This window comes from Argopecten irradians, chromosome 13 (genome assembly GCF_041381155.1).
Source record: "Argopecten irradians isolate NY chromosome 13, Ai_NY, whole genome shotgun sequence".
In the NCBI taxonomy this organism is placed as follows: Eukaryota; Metazoa; Mollusca; class Bivalvia; order Pectinida; family Pectinidae; genus Argopecten; species Argopecten irradians.
This window is the reverse complement of record NC_091146.1, coordinates 15,085,511-15,103,751: the sequence shown is the minus strand read 5'-3', so window position 1 is coordinate 15,103,751 and position 18,241 is coordinate 15,085,511. Positions and strand designations below refer to the sequence as shown.

General features: G+C 35.6%; 1 pseudogene; it reads right to left on the bottom strand.

Annotated features, from left to right (window-relative positions):
- Window positions 1-63: 63 nt before the first annotated feature.
- Window positions 64-18,192, bottom strand: LOC138305628 (zinc finger protein 208-like; annotated as a pseudogene).
- Window positions 18,193-18,241: the final 49 nt, after the last annotated feature.

The following is an 18,241-nucleotide window of genomic DNA, read 5'->3' as shown; positions in this document are numbered from 1 at the left end:
AAAATGAGTTTTTACTATTATGAATGGCTTAGAATTATGAGCTTAAATGAGTTTTTTTGTTTGCCGCAACTAAACCAAGGACTACAGGTTGATGAGGCTTCTCTTCTGTATGTAACCTGAGCAGTCTCCGAAGGTGGTCTGCTTTTACGACCCGTACCGTTTCTCTCCTGTGTTTACCTAATATGTTTCTGAAGGTTGAAACCCACTGAAGCCATTGCCACAGACGGCAAGGTTTCTCCCCTGTATGTGTCCCGTGGTGTTTCTGTTGGTTTTGACACACAAAAGCCTTGTCACAACCTTTGAAGGGTTTATCTCCTGTATGTCTTGAGGTATCTCTAAAGGTCACTTTTTCTGGCTAAATCCATAGAAATCACATCTGAAAGTTTCACAGTGTATGTATTCTCATATCCCTTTTAGATTGGCTGTTGTGATGTAGTGTTTTATGCGCATTTGTATTTAAATCTCTTATTGCGAGAGACGTACTAAAGGTTAGACAAATTAATTATCTTTGTGTGTCCTGATGTGTTTTCGAAGGTTACCTTTCTGCTTAAATCTCTTATCACATACATCACATTTGTAATGTCTCTCTTCTGAATGTATCAAGAGGTGATCACGTAAGGACCCCGCCTCACTAAAGTTCTTATCACATACATCACATTTGTGTGGTTTCTCTCCTGTATGTGTCCTGAGGTGTCGCTGTAGATCATTTTTCTCACAAAAACCCTTACAACAAACATCACATTTGTAACGCTTCTCGCCTGTATGTCTTCTCAGGTGTTTCTGTAAATCCCCTTTTTGATTAAACCCCTTATCACAGACATCACATTTGTATGGTTTCTCTCCTGAATGTCTTGTAGCGTGTCTATGTAGATCCCCTTGTGTGCTAAACCATTTACCACAGACTTCACATTTGTAAGGCTTCTCTCCTGTATGTGTTCTTACGTGCGCCTTTAGGTCACCTCTCGCGTAAAACCTCTTACAACATACATCACACTGGTAGGGCTTCTCTCCTTTGTGTATCATTTGATGTCTCAGTAGATTGCTTCTCCGACTGACTGCCTTACCACAGACATCACATTTGTGTGGTTTCTCTCCTGTATGTACCTTGAGGTGTATCTGTAGGCGACCTTTCAAGCCAAACCCCTTACCACATATATCACATTTGTATGGTTTCTCTCCTGTATGCATTGTGTTGTGTTTTTGTAGGTGATTTTTCTGGCGGAACGCCTTGCCACAGACCTCACATTTGTAAGGTCTATCTTCTGTATGTGTCCTGAGGTGTTTCTGTAGATTACCTCGTTCACTAAACCGCTTATCACAGATTTCACATCTGTACGGTTTTTCCCCTGTATGTATCCTGATGTGGATCTTTAGGTCAGCTGCCCGGCTACACTTCTTTCCACAGAAATCACATGTGTGAGGCTTCTCTCCTGTATGTATCACGAGGTGTATCTGTAGACTACTCGACTCACGGAATTGCTTACCACAGACATCACATTTAAAAGGTTTCTCTCCTGTATGAATCTTGAGGTGTCTCTGTAAGGAACTGGACTCCGAAAACGCCCTACCACACTCATCACAGTTATATGGCTTCTCTCCTGTGTGTGTCTTGGAATGTTTCTGTAGGGAACCTGGCTCACTAAACCCCTTACCACAGATATCACATTTGTATGGCTTCTCCCCCGTATGTGTCCTGAGGTGTGAATGTAGGGTACTTGTCTGTCTAAACCTCTTACCACAGACATCACATTTGTACGGTCTCACGCCTGTATGTATCCTGAGGTGTCTCCGTAGAGAACTTGGCTCACTGCACACCCTACCACAGACATCGCATTTACTTATCTTTTTTCCTGCACGCCTCCGATGTTTTTGTGGCTCCTTTGTCTGTGTAACTTTGTGAGGCGTCTCTGATTCATGCGTTTGTATATCTTCATCGTTTTTGTCAGAAGGCACTAATGCTGTATTACCGTTCTCACGTTTAAATGCCTTCTCCATGACTGATATTCTATCGTACTTATATCACACGGTGTTATATCATAGCAGGTCCCAATGTCCAAAGGTTGTGATGACCCAAGTGATCTACTTCCATCCACCGAGTCAGAATCTGCATCTTTTTACATCGTTCTCGTCGTCTTTAACCTCGCCAAGTCGGGTCCTATCGGAATTAATGTTTTGACCTGAAAAGAAACCGACATTGGCATGGTTATTTCAAGAACAAGATGCCCAGAAGGCCTGTATCGCTCACCTGGTTTGTAATGCCAAGTAATGTTCTCAATACAGGTTCATTCTTGTGGGGTTTTTTTCTGGGAGAATTTGAATGTTTATCTCTAAGTCCTCTTATGGGTCCTACTCTTTCTGCTCCAAGGGGTCAAAACCAAAATTTATATAAATTCTGTTACCCTTCCCTCAATGCTATTTCAGGGACACATTTGGCTACAATCCAAGCAGAACTATATGACTAGTAGCGATTTAAAGGATTTACCTCTATATCCCCTGTTGGGCACCGACCCTCCTGTCCGCGGGGGTTTAGATCAAAAATTTATACACTGTTCCCCTTTCCCAAAGAGTGTTTCGGGCCAAATTTGGTTTCAATCCATGCAGAATTCTAGGACTAGTAGCGATGTATAAGATTTACCTTATTTCCCCTCTTGGGCCCTGCCCCTCCTGCCCCCGAGGGGTCAGAGCCAAGATTTAAACAAACTCTATTCCTCTTCCCCTAAGGATGTTTCTAACCAAATTTAGTTTACAATCCATGCATACATGTAACTCTATAAATTGTAGTGATTTATAGGATTTACCTCTATTTCCCTATTGGGCACCGACCCTCCTGTCCGCGGGGGTTTAGATCCAAAATTTATACACTGTTCCCCTTTCCCAAGAGTGTTTCGGACCAAATTTGGTTTCAATCCATGCAGAATTCTAGGACTAGTAGCGATGTATAAGGTTTACCTTATTTCCCCTCTTGGGCCCTGCCCCTCCTGCCACCTGGGGTCAGAGACAAGATTGATACAAACTCTTTTCCCCTCCCCCCAAGGATGTTTCTTGCCAAAATATATTCCTCTTCCCCTCTCTTCCTCTTTATATAAACACTGCCCTCCAAAAGTTTTGTTGCATATGTATTTTTATAATTATGCAAAAGGTACAGAATCATGTAAACCATGTTATAACAAGCATCAGTATCACAGTATACATATACATGTTATAACAAGCATCATGTTATACACCGAATCATCTGTCTCTTAAAAAAGCTCCTTATATTTTGTTGTCGTTAGCTCGTTAATGATCGTATCAATAAACGGCAACATAAGAAAAGGAGCTCATTTTAAGAGACAGATTATTCGGTCTAGCATCAGTATATAATATTATTTATCAACGTATTTGTCTTCTCCAACTCATTACTTGCATTTTCAAGAGTTTTCTTAGGATAATATTTATGAAAATAAGCATTTACTAAGGGAAGCTACTCTAACAGGAATTACGATCACCACGACTAGATCGGGTATATATGATTTCGTAGCATCTAGATATCGTAATAGAATCTTCACTACAAAATTAAACGTAATAAAAGTAAAATGTATTACAAATGAGTATCTAGATACATATACGAATACATCAGTTCATACAGTTATATCATGCCAACATTAATTGAACGCGGACAATGGAACCCACTTGTGTACCGTTTTACCCAAACTGAACACACGTGTGTATTTTATCCAAACTGTGTGCTATCTTCAAACTGAACCCACGTGTGTATGAGTGCAATTACGTGTCAAACCAAATGTTATAAAATCAAAGTGTAGATATAATGTCTGACTCTATTTTGTTTGTAAACAGAAACGTTAGCATGTACATGTATATTCCCTTGGTATATGTTTATTTTCCTCTACATATTATACATACAATATACCAATAATATATTTATTGTAATCATGATGTACACCATTGACATTGCAACAATTCCTATACATAAATAATCATACAAGTGGCGATGGGAAGTACTTACCTTATTTAGTGGGAATTCTTACCTTATTTAGGCGGACAATTCCTATACATAATTAATCATACAAGTGGCGATGAGAAGTACTTACCTTATTTAGTGGGAAAATTCCTACCTAATTTGGGCGGACAATTCCTATACATAATTAATCATACAAGTGGCGATGGGAAGTACTTACCTTATTTAGTGGGAAAATTCCTACCTTATTTAGGCGGACAATTCCTATACATTTTTAATTATACATGTAGCGAAGGGAGGAACTTACCTTATTTAGTGAAACATCACATTAATACTAACTCCACAGTTTAGATGTACATTGGTATACATAGATGTGTAGCCACGTGCTCACGCTCAGACTTCTACTAGAGAACTACATATATATAGACAACGTAAACAAAATTAGCTGACCTAGTTATATATATAGACGTTGTATTACCAGAGATTTAGATAGCGACTGGTTTGACCTGAGGTCGTGTTACTTTCATTGTCAACTTGGAATTGATCAATGTACTTTGAATTTATACCTTCAATTATTTAGTTTTCTATGTATACTTACAGTTCTGGGACTGCTAGACCAGCTTTGTGTCGCCCTCGTGTAATGAATAGCACTTGAACACCACCCATGTCTGAATCGCACAACTTACCGCATGGTTGGCCTTGTTCAGTGGTGACTACGGATTGTCTTATCAGTACTGTATACCTTCGAAATAGGCAGGACAGGAGTTTTGTTTGTTCTAAGTCGATGGCTACGATCAATGAGTATGATACAGTGTAAACTTAGTCATAGCGTGCATGTCAATGCATAACCACTCTGGTGCAGTTGAACAAAGACATCTCGACAAATGCATATGTATACACATACAACGGTTTGTGTGCATTAAAACTACATGTTCGTTCGAAGTGATTTTGAGTGTAATTACTATTTTTATATGTGTATTATTGACCTAATACAATTTATGAAGATAGTAGGGGACCTTTGCAAAATATACGATAAACGTATGTTTCACGAATCAATCACAGGGATCTGAGAATTAGTTACAGATTATATAATCATGGACCCACCAGAGTGTCCCAAGAGCATTTATCTAGAGCTCTAAAACGTCTAAAAATGCTCTTAAGGCACTCTGGTGGGTCCATGATTATGTAATCTGTAACTAATTCTCAGATCCCTGTGGAATCAATTTGCAGCTCATGCATATTACCGTGAGTTTTTTGTGCAAAAATGCTTCCATTATATAATAGATAGTATTCTACACAGGTATCACATTATTGAAAAAGAAAAATGAAAATTAACTTAATTTCCACCAAAAATATGAAGATTTCATAAATAGAATAATACATTACACAAACAATTAAATTATAACATGCATACCAAAATAAGAAAGATGTTGCATATGAGTTAAATCTATAAGTTATAGGATATTTTATTGAAGTAATTAAATAGACAGCGCAGTTCATTATTATTTGCTACAGGTAAAATAAGAGAAAAAAAAAACGGCTATATATGCCAAAATGTGTAGTACTAATTTTTTAATATGAATAATTTTAAATCTATCAAATTGGCTATCACCCTGTATTCTTGTTCTCTCCACTCCTACTCTTCTTTAAACAAAATGTCACATTATTGAATATTTAACAATTTTTTTTCTCTCCATTGTGACCTAGAGGGAGATGAAATTGTATTAATAAAAGTATTAATCAGTTCATCTATTTATAGCTCTCATATTCTACAATGCTATATTTACCTTCAACAATTCCACTCCTCAGCCTGCAGGTATGAGTAAAGTCTTCTAAATATATATATTCACAACGTTGACGTATACAATATATTTGTAAAAGTGACATAATCTATTATTTTCTTTCTTTTTTCTACAAGTATATATCCCTCTATGAAGGTCTATCCGATTAACCCCAAACACATAAAAATGCAGCTCCTGCATATCACAGGGACCTGGCACGATTTTTTTAAACTAATAGTATACATATATAAATATATATGTTATAGTATCCTATAATATATATATGTATACTATTGGTTAAAAAATTTCGTGCCAGGTCCCTGTGCTGCATATCACATATTTTGTACCAAATAATCAATAAGCTCACTACATGTATTTTATTAGTAAACTTGTAAATTGCAGATTGCATAGGCAAAACTAGGAAAGGTAATAAAAAATACGTTGAATGTTTTAATAAAAGCATTAGACTTGACATGTTTATAGCCAAGACTAACAAAATAACATTAAAAGCGGGAGCCATTTAAGCCAACTGGAAAGAGGTAAATTCCATGAAGCGCGCTAGCTGTTGGATTTTCCTCTGTTCAGTTGGAATTTATATTGGCTATGAATGCAGTGAAAATGTAAATATATGTATATGAGAAACAATATACCTACAAAACACTTATCAAAGGGACACAACACGTGCTGGCCAAATTGGCTACATCGCGTACAATTTGGCTAGGTAGAAACAACTATTTCAGTCACCACTATCGCTGTCAACATGATTCTAAATAATCTCAGTCTTCTAATAGTTTTCAGAAGAGGGCTGTTAACAACGTGTATATTCAAGCATCCGTTTGACGCCGAGCGTTTTTGCGGAATTTTTTTGCGGAATTTTTTCAGAAAGTAGCTTTGTTTTAAAGTGAAACTTGGGGCCAAAAAAGGAATGTTTGATTGAATCGATCAAACAAGTATATAATTAATTGTCGATAATAGAAAATATGCCAAAGGATACATTGTTGCCGACGTTGGAATCTGTTAGTGAGCTTAGTAACTATGTTCATTCGGGTTGCAATCAGCACATGACTTTAACTAACCTATAGTTTCAGAAACTCTATAGCGAATTTCTCTTATAACGAATTCTTTCTCCTGGTCCCATGGAATTTGTTATAGCAAAATCTTTAAATAAAAGGAAACATAAAACATACATACATTTTCGTTGGTTCAATTTATTTAAATATTTATAGAAAGAAAAATAAATTATATTTACATCTATGTCATAAAAATATTTATAACGTATTATAATCATTAACAAACATTGATTGAAGTTGATTTTTTTTGGGATATAATAACGTGATTCTGTTTTAATTATTCAAATCAGGTTTGTATCCCTTTCTGTAGTAATGCTGTAAGATATTCACTACACTATACGTTATAACAGACACGCCATCATCAGACAAAGATGTTTCCATTGCTGGGTATTTAACATCAGTCTCATTATCATATTCCTCTTTACCTCTTTCTGTGATTTCAAAACCTTTGTTTACGCTACGTGTACCCATATCACCACTACGGAGAGATACCCTCTTTACATTACAAGTCTCACTATGACGACCTTTACCACTCGCATTCACGTAATTATCCAGACGATGTGTTTGGTTTACACTGATTATCTCAGTAAGTCGAATTTTCTTGCTAAACTTGGCAGTTTTGATAAGACGAGGTTTCCTTGCACTGGAAGTCTCATTATGACGAATTTTCTCACTGCTACTGACAGTATCATCTAGACAGATTTCCTGCATCGAAGATGATGTCTTATCTTTCTCACATGCAGCTACAGTCTCGGTAATTCGAGTTTTATGACTTTCACTGACAGCTTTGTTAAGACGAGCTTTCTTCGTTACACTAACTGATTCGTTAGCACGAGATACAGTATAGTCCCCTTCATATGTCGAAGTCGCGCCTTGTTGTCTCCGTTGTTTGGTCGAAACGTGTATATTCAAGCATCCGTTTGACGCCGAGCACGAAAGTTAACAATTTTTTGGACCGGAATTTTTTCAGAAAGTAGCTTTGTTTTAAAGTGAAACTTGGGGCCAAAAAAGGAATGTTTGATTGAATCGATCAAACAAGTATATAATTAATTGTCGATAATAGAAAATATGCCAAAGGATACATTGTTGCCGACGTTGGAATCTGTTAGTGAGCTTAGTAACTATGTTCATTCGGGTTGCAATCAGCACATGACTTTAACTAACCTATAGTTTCAGAAACTCTATAGCGAATTTCTCTTATAACGAATTCTTTCTCCTGGTCCCATGGAATTTGTTATAGCAAAATCTTTAAATAAAAGGAAACATAAAACATACATACATTTTCGTTGGTTCAATTTATTTAAATATTTATAGAAAGTAAAGGAAAATAAAATACATTTACATCTGTGTCAAAGAAAATATTTATTACGTATTGTAATCATTAACAAACATCGATTGAAGTTGATTTTTTTTGGGATATAATAACGTGATTCTGTTTTAATTATTCAAATCAGGTTTGTATCCCTTTCTGTAGTAATGCTGTAAGATATTCACTACACTATACGTTATAACAGACACGCCATCATCAGACAAAGATGTTTCCATTGCTGGGTATTTAACATCAGTCTCATTATCATATTCCTCTTTACCTCTTTCTGTGATTTCAAAACCTTTGTTTACGCTACGTGTACCCATATCACCACTACGGAGAGATACCCTCTTTACATTACAAGTCTCACTATGACGACCTTTACCACTCGCATTCACGTAATTATCCAGACGATGTGTTTGGTTTACACTGATTATCTCAGTAAGTCGAATTTTCTTGCTAAACTTGGCAGTTTTGATAAGACGAGGTTTCCTTGCACTGGAAGTCTCATTATGACGAATTTTCTCACTGCTACTGACAGTATCATCTAGACAGATTTCCTGCATCGAAGATGATTTCTTATCTTTCTCACATGCAGCTACAGTCTCGGTAATTCGAGTTTTATGACTTTCACTGACAGCTTTGTTAAGACGAGCTTTCTTCGTTACACTAACTGATTCGTTAGCACGAGATACAGTATAGTCCCCTTCATATGTCGAAGTCGCGCCTTGTTGTCTCCGTTGTTTGGTCGAGGTTTTCGTCCCTTTCTTACTAGTGACACCAGACCTTTTAACAGTATGTATCATTCTATGTGTTTTCAGCGACGATAAGAAGGAGAAGCTTGCACCACAAATACGACATCTGCGGAGCTTTTCGCCGGTGTGTGTTCTATGTACATGTGTTTTTAGATTATATTTATAACCAAAGATTTTACCGCAAAAGTCACACGTGAAAGACTTTATTTCCATTTCAATGAATTTAGGTCATATAGCACACATATATGGATAATTTCTCAAAGTAAATATACTATTGGTTATTTGATGTGGGGTGGTAATTTCTCAGTTTTTTATCATTGTCAAAATCACTGAATATATATTTTGGTAGATTTTCTGGAGAGACAGTTCTTGGAACTGTGTTCCAAATCACCTGGAAAAGATAAAATAAACCATTAAAAATCGGGAATATAATTGTTTTATAAATCAATATTCAGAACATATACATGAATACGTGTGTATATATTTAATATATGATAGAGATATTGAAACGTTGTTGAATATGTATCAATTATATACATTTGTTGAGGTATATATGGTGTTCACAAAGGAATGGCAATATAACCGAATATTGTCCGAAACAAAGGTCCCTAATTTTTTTATTAGATATGTCTTTTCTTCAGAAAAAACAATCTCTAATGTGTATATTAATTGTAAGAAAGCATTGAACGGTACCCTGAAGAATGCAGCGTTCACAAAGTGATATTGACTTATATCGAGTCAAAATGCTAATTATTGAACGTCATATGACCATGTATTAGCCAATGAATATAGTTTATATTCAGAGCATATCTAATATTACACTATATCACATAATTTGCCTGGTATCCAGTGATTTCGCCCTTGCAATTTTTTTGTTTAAGGCACTAGTGTAATGTAACTTCGAGCGATTTTCATTATGACGTCATGACAGAAACAATAAAGTTACGTCAGAAAAAATGGTGTAACGTCTAGGCGTCGAGGACGACGGGACAAAATGGCTGCCTTCGCTGGATTTTTGCAGCACATCTTGGCGTTTTGTAGTTACGTGATAAAATATATCTGAAATATATGTTCATTTTATATGAGATTTTTTAAACAGACTCGTTTCATAAAATGTTATATGAAATGAACATTATATAAATCAAAAACAAAAAAATATTATATATAAAATCAAAATATCCCCAACCACACGTAGCACTCTACCGTAGATACAAGAGACCATCATTAACGGATTTCATTGAATTTCTTTGAATATCTTGTAAAATCTTATTTTTTCAATATGTTATGATATAAAATTTTTTCACGATATGGTGTTTATTAAGGTCTGCATTGATGTTTTAGGATATTGAAATAATTTGAGAAAATAATGATTGACATTAATTCATATTTATATGCATATTGATTTGTATGTACTGTAAATATTTAAGGAGATGGCGTGTGTAGAGCCAGTTCCGATTGTTTTTAATATCTGGCAAATCAGGAAATGAAATGAAATTAAATGCCATTTTAATGGAATGTTAAACACAGTCTACCAACTTGATATGTAAAAATCGACTGCGGATTAAAAAGTTAGATCTAAACACATTATATATAGTATCTAGATCATTGACATTGGTTACACTATAACAAAATCGAATACAAACCATGTCTATATTTTGGTCATTGCTTTTACTGTGACTAACTTAAACAAATATATTTAAATGGATCTTAATTGAGTGTTTATTTAAGATTTTAGGTTCGCTTTTACAAAAGGTGAAATAGTTAATTTATGTTATATATATTTTATTTGAGACGGTTCTATGATACTTGTGTATGTTTTGACTGCGTCTTTGTATATTGAAGAGTGATCTCCCTTGTTTGTTGATATCTGGTGTGAAGTATTTTTTGGGACTTGGAGCAAAACTCGCGTCGTTTTCTCTGCAAAAGAATGACGTTATGCTCGTAAATACATGACGTCACAATCAATATCTTCTTACAAAAGCAGGTAACTCTGTAATATACACATACAGAATAATGTTGTACTTTAAGTGAGTGGAAATTCCCAATACCATGCATGTATCGCTACCAACGTCTCCCCCCTCTTACATCATTGTGACATGACACCGTTTACATAACGACGGCTGACCTTTTCCCTGGCAATTTTACAATGTATATATGTATGGGAGATAAAATAACAATTTGTGTTGTCTATCAACATCGAGTTATAAAACAACCATTGTTATGTTTAAAAATAAGTACTGAAAAAAATAATAGTTTTCTAAAATGCTGCGTATCAAAATGTTTACAGCTAATTAATGTAAAATGTTCCACATTCTACGTGTCACGAATACAATAATATTTACCAAATATATCTATCAACGTGGAATTATAAAAGCAGCCATTGTTTCATTTTCACAAGTTTAGAAATAACACTGTTTTTAATTGTTGTGTATCCGAACTTTCCGAACGATTTAACGCTCAGAATGTAAAAAAAATAATTAATAATTCTCCTAAATGTTTTAGATTTTCTTTAAAGATGCCCCATCGCTGACAAACGGTATTTTTTCTCTATCGAAAGAGATTTCTTCAGTTAAAAAAATTCCTTTCTTTACACCAACACCACCATTAAAAAGTTTGAGCTTCTAACTTTACTTCAAGATAAAAATATTAAAATTAATTAATTGCGTCCCGAAAAATTATGCGGCGCTATGTTCTATATTGAATGAAGTACTGATTGCGCATGCACCAAAAGCAAAATAAACTATTTTGTATTATTTTTATGTTAATTAGACATATAAATACACAAATTGAAGATTGGTCAAATGAAGAGTATCGTTTATGGTATGTCGGCGGTGGAGCATATTTAACATACATTGTTAAATATTTACATTTTGCCACAGAGACTCCCATTACGTGATCTGCATTATGAGCCAATAAATGCAGCCTAGACTTGGTGTAGTAATATCTATATAAATGGATACGAGTATTGTTAATTAACACCATGTTAGACCGCGCGGGAAAATTGACATTCTAGTTGAATGAACCAGTTTGGTTATGAACCTATAACAAAATCTTTTAAATGTCTTGATAATTGAAAGTAAACTGAAAAGCTTCTGAAAAACATCGAAATTTTAGTGTCTTTTCAATTTTTTTAGGGACTATATTTTATCACTTTGAACTTGGCTGTTGAAGTTAAATGACTGAAGCTGGAAATTCAAATGTTCACTCGCATCTAAATTATGTTTTACTTTGAACTAGAAAGTAAAATGTAAATAGAACAATTAAAGGATTGCTAGATTGCATTTATTGGAAATATAAATGCAATCTGGTTGGCAGATAAATAGAATAGCGCCCGTAACGGCGCTATTCTATTTATCTGCCACCCAGATTGCATTTATATCTCCAATAAATGCAATCTTACAATCCTTTAATTGTTAAATATGTTCAGAGGACATTATAGCATTGAATATGTGTATCAATGGAACGCCTCCATATGTATATACCATATTTGCACGATATAAAATACATCTGCTATTTGCATGACGTTGTCAAAATGACTCGACATGTATGTTTTTGTTAGGTTGAATTTGGTCGAATTTAAGCGCTTTCTGTGCAACTAAAACGTGATATATAGGCATAAAAATTAACTTGTTTAAACAGGGTCTAGCGGAAACATTACGTCTCATTTAAGGACCACATTATTTTAGTATTATTCTCAATATCTTTTGGCGTTATGAAGTTATGGGATTACAAAAAACGGAAGTAGTATATATAAGTAATATTATACAGTATGATTACCAAATAGCAGGTGAGCGATTCGGGCCCATTGGGTCCTTATTTTATCGTTTTTCTTGTCATAATGAATTTCTATTGTACAAACGGTAGTTCTTGAAAATGGGCCGATTTTCGGGTGAAAAATAATGAAACTTTCTATATCGATTTAATTTCACATCCCCCACTTCAACGTTTAACAAAAAACAAAAAAAAAACAAAAAAAAGTTATATGTGCTGAAGAGCTTTTGATATGTTATTAATTACTATACATTACATAGACAAGAATTACAATATTTCCGAATGCAGGCTTTAATTTTACAAGTATAAATGGGAGCTAAACATGTTTTCATTTCATTTCACATTTTTATAGTGTTAATAGTAAATTGTAAAGTGATTTCTGCTGGTATGTTTCCATCTTAACATACATAAGGCATACAAACAAGAATTTTACCTGCTGTAAGGTATTATATATATTTGTCTGTCCATTTGAATGATTTTCACAGCTTAATTCACCAACATGATAGTTTTCAATAGATTACTGAAGAAAAATAACATATCAAAATATTAGCCCATTTTCGGCACATATAACTTTAAACAAGGCGAAACACCATAAAGGCGGTAGTACTCACCATAGAACATTCCAGACAGTGACTGATTGCGACCCGTCCACCAGGGGAGGTACTGATCGCTGACTGCAGATATAAGCTCACGTATGCGTATAAGCCCAACTGTTACGTTAACCATGGCAAAGGACAGATCAGACTTTTAATTGACAGTCGGAGTGTTGCACTTGTTAATGTAGGCGGAGAACTAGTGTTCACATCGTGTTATTATTTATTTTTATTACATAACTGCCGCTTATACTGGCGGATAACTACATGTACTGCCGGATAAACTGGTGCTTTATCCGTCAATACGAAATGCTTTATCCTTCATTGCGATCGCGTGAATTTGTTCCACATCTGACGGATTTTTTTTTTTAATTTTGACCCCTAATTTCAACCTTGCGGCAAATGAAACGTCATTATGATGTCATACTTACGATATCATGACTCTCGTATGAGGCGTCGTCTTTTCCTTGGCTCATGACAAAGATATTTCTTTTATGAAAGGTAAACATTGTTTTTTAGTATTTCCATATTGGGTCACTTAACAGAATTACTGGTTTCCCATGGTAGTGCAAAGGAGGGCACTCTCATTCAGTTTAGTGAATAAACCTTTTTCTGTGCATCAAATTAAAGAAGCGTCACGCTTCAAGCGAAATCAAATTAATAACTGGCAAATTGATTTCGAATAGAAAAGTTATCTACAAGGAAATGGTTGATGAATACTTTGAATATATAATTTATGATAATTAGTAGAAACTACTATATTGTTATGCCTTTGTCATATGTATATATATCATACATGCGTCATAGTTTGTAAATATTCTCATGATATGGAGACTTAGATGCTTTTAGCCTTTGTCCATTACATTCCATTAAATGATAATTCCTATCAGATTTCAATGTATGATAATTTTAATGCATGATAATTCCTTTGGCATTTCAATGTATGATAATTCCTACTGCATTTCAATGTATGATAATTCCTACTGCATTTCAATGTATGATAATTTCAATGTATGATAATTCCTACTGCATTTCAATGTATGATAATTCCAACGGTATTTCAATGTATGATAATTCCTACGGCATTACAATGTATGATAATTTCTATGGAATTTCAATGTATGATAATCCCTATGGCATTTCCATGTATGATAATTTCTATGATATTTCAATGTAGAAAAATCTATGATATTTCAAAGTATGAGAATTACTTTCAGATTTCAATAGTATATGGAGACATTGTTACATAATCTGTGTAATAAATTCACATAGAATAAATAAATGTTATTAATATAAATACGAATGCAATGTCACAAAACAATTAATTTCGATTATCATTTGGCTTCTATGTCTTTCCCCTTGTAGTACTGTAGGATATTTAATACACTATACTTAAAGACAGGGACCCCATTTCTAGACATACACATCTTCATTGCAGGGTATTTTACATTGACATTATCATTTGAAACATGCTGCGTTATATATTCCTTTGAAGGTATATGATTAACATTAATAATGGACTCACATAGACTTACAGAGGAATCCACACTCAGACTTACACAGGCATCCTCAAAAAGACTTACACAGACATCATCAATCACGCTTAAACAAGCATCCTCACTCAGACTTACACAGGCATCCTCAAAAAGACTTACACAGGCATCCTCAAAAAGACTTACACAGGCATCCTCAAAAAGACTTACACAGACATCATCAATCACGCTTACACAAGCATCCTCACTCAGACTTACACATGCATCATCACTCAGATTTACGCAGGCATCCTCACCCGGACTCACAGACATCCTCACCTAGACTTACACAGACATCCTCACTCAGACTTACACAGACATCCTTACTCAGACTTACACAGACATCCTCACTCAGACTTAAACAGACATCCTCCCTCAGACTTACACAGGCATCCTCACTCAGACTTACACAGACATCCTCACTCAGACTTTCACAGACATCCTCACTCAGACTTTCACAGACATCCTCACTCAGACTTACACAGACATCCTCACTCAGACTTACACAGACATCCTCACTCAGACCTACACAGGCATCCTCATTCGGACTTACACAGGCAGCCTCACTCTGACTTTCCTGTCTTTTAGAAGTCACATTGGTATGTGTTCTAAGATACATCTTAAGAAATTGGCTCAGCTTAAACCCGTTACCACAAATATCACATTTGTACAGCGTATCTTCTGTATGTGTCCTGCGGTGTATGTTTAAGGCACCTAATTGACCGAACCCCTTACCACAGATATTACATTTGTGTGGCTTTTCTGCTGTATGTGTTCTTAGGTGTCTTTGTAGAGTACCTGTCTGTCTAAACTCCTTACCACAGAAATCAGTACCTGTCTGTCTAAACTCCTTACCACAGAAATCACATTTGTATGGTTTCTCTCCTGTATGTGTCCTTAAGTGTCTTCGTAGAGTACCTGTCTGACTAAACCTCTTACCACAGATATCACATTTGTAAGGTTTCTCTCCTGTGTGTGTCATTAGTTGTTTACGCATGTGTTGTGCCATACTAAACCTCCTACCACAGACATCACATTTGTAAGGTTTTTTTCCTGTATGTATCCTGAGGTGTTTCTGTAGTGAATTTGACGCACTAAACCCCTTACCACAAACTTCACATTTGTAAGGTGTCTCTCCTGTATGTGTTCTGAGGTGTATTGTACGGCTGTTTGTCTGAGTGAATTCCTTACCACATATATTACATGTGTACGGGTTCTGTGCGGTGTGTGCCCTCAGGTGTAACTTCATGTAATAGTTGGGGCTAAATTCTTTACCACATATATCACATTGGTACGGTTTCTTTCCTGTATGTGTCCTAAGGTGTTACTTTAATGCCATAAACGTCTAAACGTCATACCGCACTTTTCACATTTGTAAGGTTTTTCTACTGTATGTGTCCTAATGTGTCTCTGTAGGGCACCTGACTCAGTAAACTCCTTACCACAGACATCACATTTGTAAGGTGTCTCTCCTGTATGTATCCTGAGATGTTTCTCTATATTTCTTGAATCATTAAACCCCTTACCACATATATCACATGTGTAAGGCATCGCCCCAGTATCCACCATAGGAGCTGAATTCAGTTGTTGTGACGAACTACGCTCCTTAGCACAATTAAAGCATGAGTGACGTTTCCCTCCTGTATTTTTCAGGCGATGGCCTCGTAATTTGTTATCCATACTGAATTCCTTACCACAGGTATTACATTTGTGAGAATTATCTCCTGTATGTATCCTGACGTGTTACTGTAGGTCACTTGACCCACTAAACCCCTTACCACAGGTATTATATTTGTGGGAACTATCTCCTGTATGTATCCTGACGTGTTTCTGTAGGTCACTTGACCCACTAAACCCCTTACCACAGGTATCACATTTGTAAGGCTTCTCTCCTGTATGTTTCCCGCAATGATGCTTTAGGGGACCTTTTTGACGACTAAACCCCTTACCACAGACATCATATTTGTAAGGCTTCTCTCCTGTATGTATCCTGATGTGTTTCTGTAGGTTACCTGTCTGATTAAACCCCTTACCACAGACATCACATTTGTAAGGTTTCTCTCCTGTATGTGTCCTGAGGTGTTTCTGTAGGTTACCTATCTGATTAAACCCCTTACCACAGACATCACATTTGTAAGGTTTCTCTCCTGTATGTGTCCTGAGGTGTTTCTGTAGGTTACCTATCTGATTAAACCCCTTACCACAGACATCACATTTGTAAGGTTTCTATCCTGTATGTGTCCTGAGGTGTTTCCGTAGGTTACCTGTCTGATTAAACCCCTTACCACAGACTTCACAATTGTCATGTTTCTCTTTTGTATGTGTCCTGCACTGTGTATCTAACCCTTCGCTGAACTCATCACCTTCAGAGCACTTCTCATAAGTATGTTTTCTGCTGTGTTGTATGAGGGAAGAACTGTGAATTTGTAAGGAGGGAAGAACTGTGAATTTGTAAGGTTTCTCTCCTGTATGTGACCTTAAGTGAGCCCTAACGTATTGGGCTGAACTGAAACTCTTACTACATATATCACACTTGAAAGGTTTTTCTCCTGTATGTGTCTGGTGATGCTGCAATAGGTGATCTTTTCGTCTAAATTCTTTATCACAAATATCACATTTATTCAGTTTCTCTCCTGTGTGTGTCTTGTGGTGCTTCCGTAGTTGATCTGTTCGTCTAAAATCCTTATCACAAATATCACATTTGAAAGGTTTGTCTCCTGTATGAGTCCTGATATGTCTCTGTATAGCGCATGGCTCAGTAAACTCCTTATCATGGACATCACAATTAAGAAATATTTCTTCTGTCTATACTAAGGGTGCTTCTGTTGTAAGTTATATGGTTGGCAAAACTCTTTACTACAAATTTCATTTTGTAAAGGTTTGTCTTTGTCTCCTATGTGTGTACAAAGTTGATTATGTAGCTGATCGTTATCCATTCTTCGGTTAAGATCAAGATCCACCAGTGAAATAGATTTAAATAATTTAAAGGTATTCCTTCATTCGGAATCCCTCGCTATTTTTTCTTCAGATTTCTCTTGATTCTTGATCCGCAGTGTAGGATTATAACCATACACGATAGATCTTTCTGGTCTGAAAATTAAAAAAAAAGTTTGTCGTAAACATTTGTATTATAATTAAAGATGATGATGTTGCCGAGCGGTTAAACTGTTCCGACATATTAACAAAAGCCCTCCATCTCTGGGTTTGCAGAAATACGAGATAATAGTAAGTTACTTTTTATGGTAATTTGAAGAATTGTTAACCAGAGAAAGATGATATTTCCCGAAGACGCATGTAAAGACAATTATCGCATTTGAAATTTTAACGAATGAAATTGAAAAAAAACAATATAGATAGTTTTTACACCTTTTGATATGTTATCCTGCATTTATTTTATTTGGTCCTACCGCAGGTGTATTTTGCCATTTTTAGTTATAAGGAAAAATGTGTTGATTATAATGCATTTTTATAGACG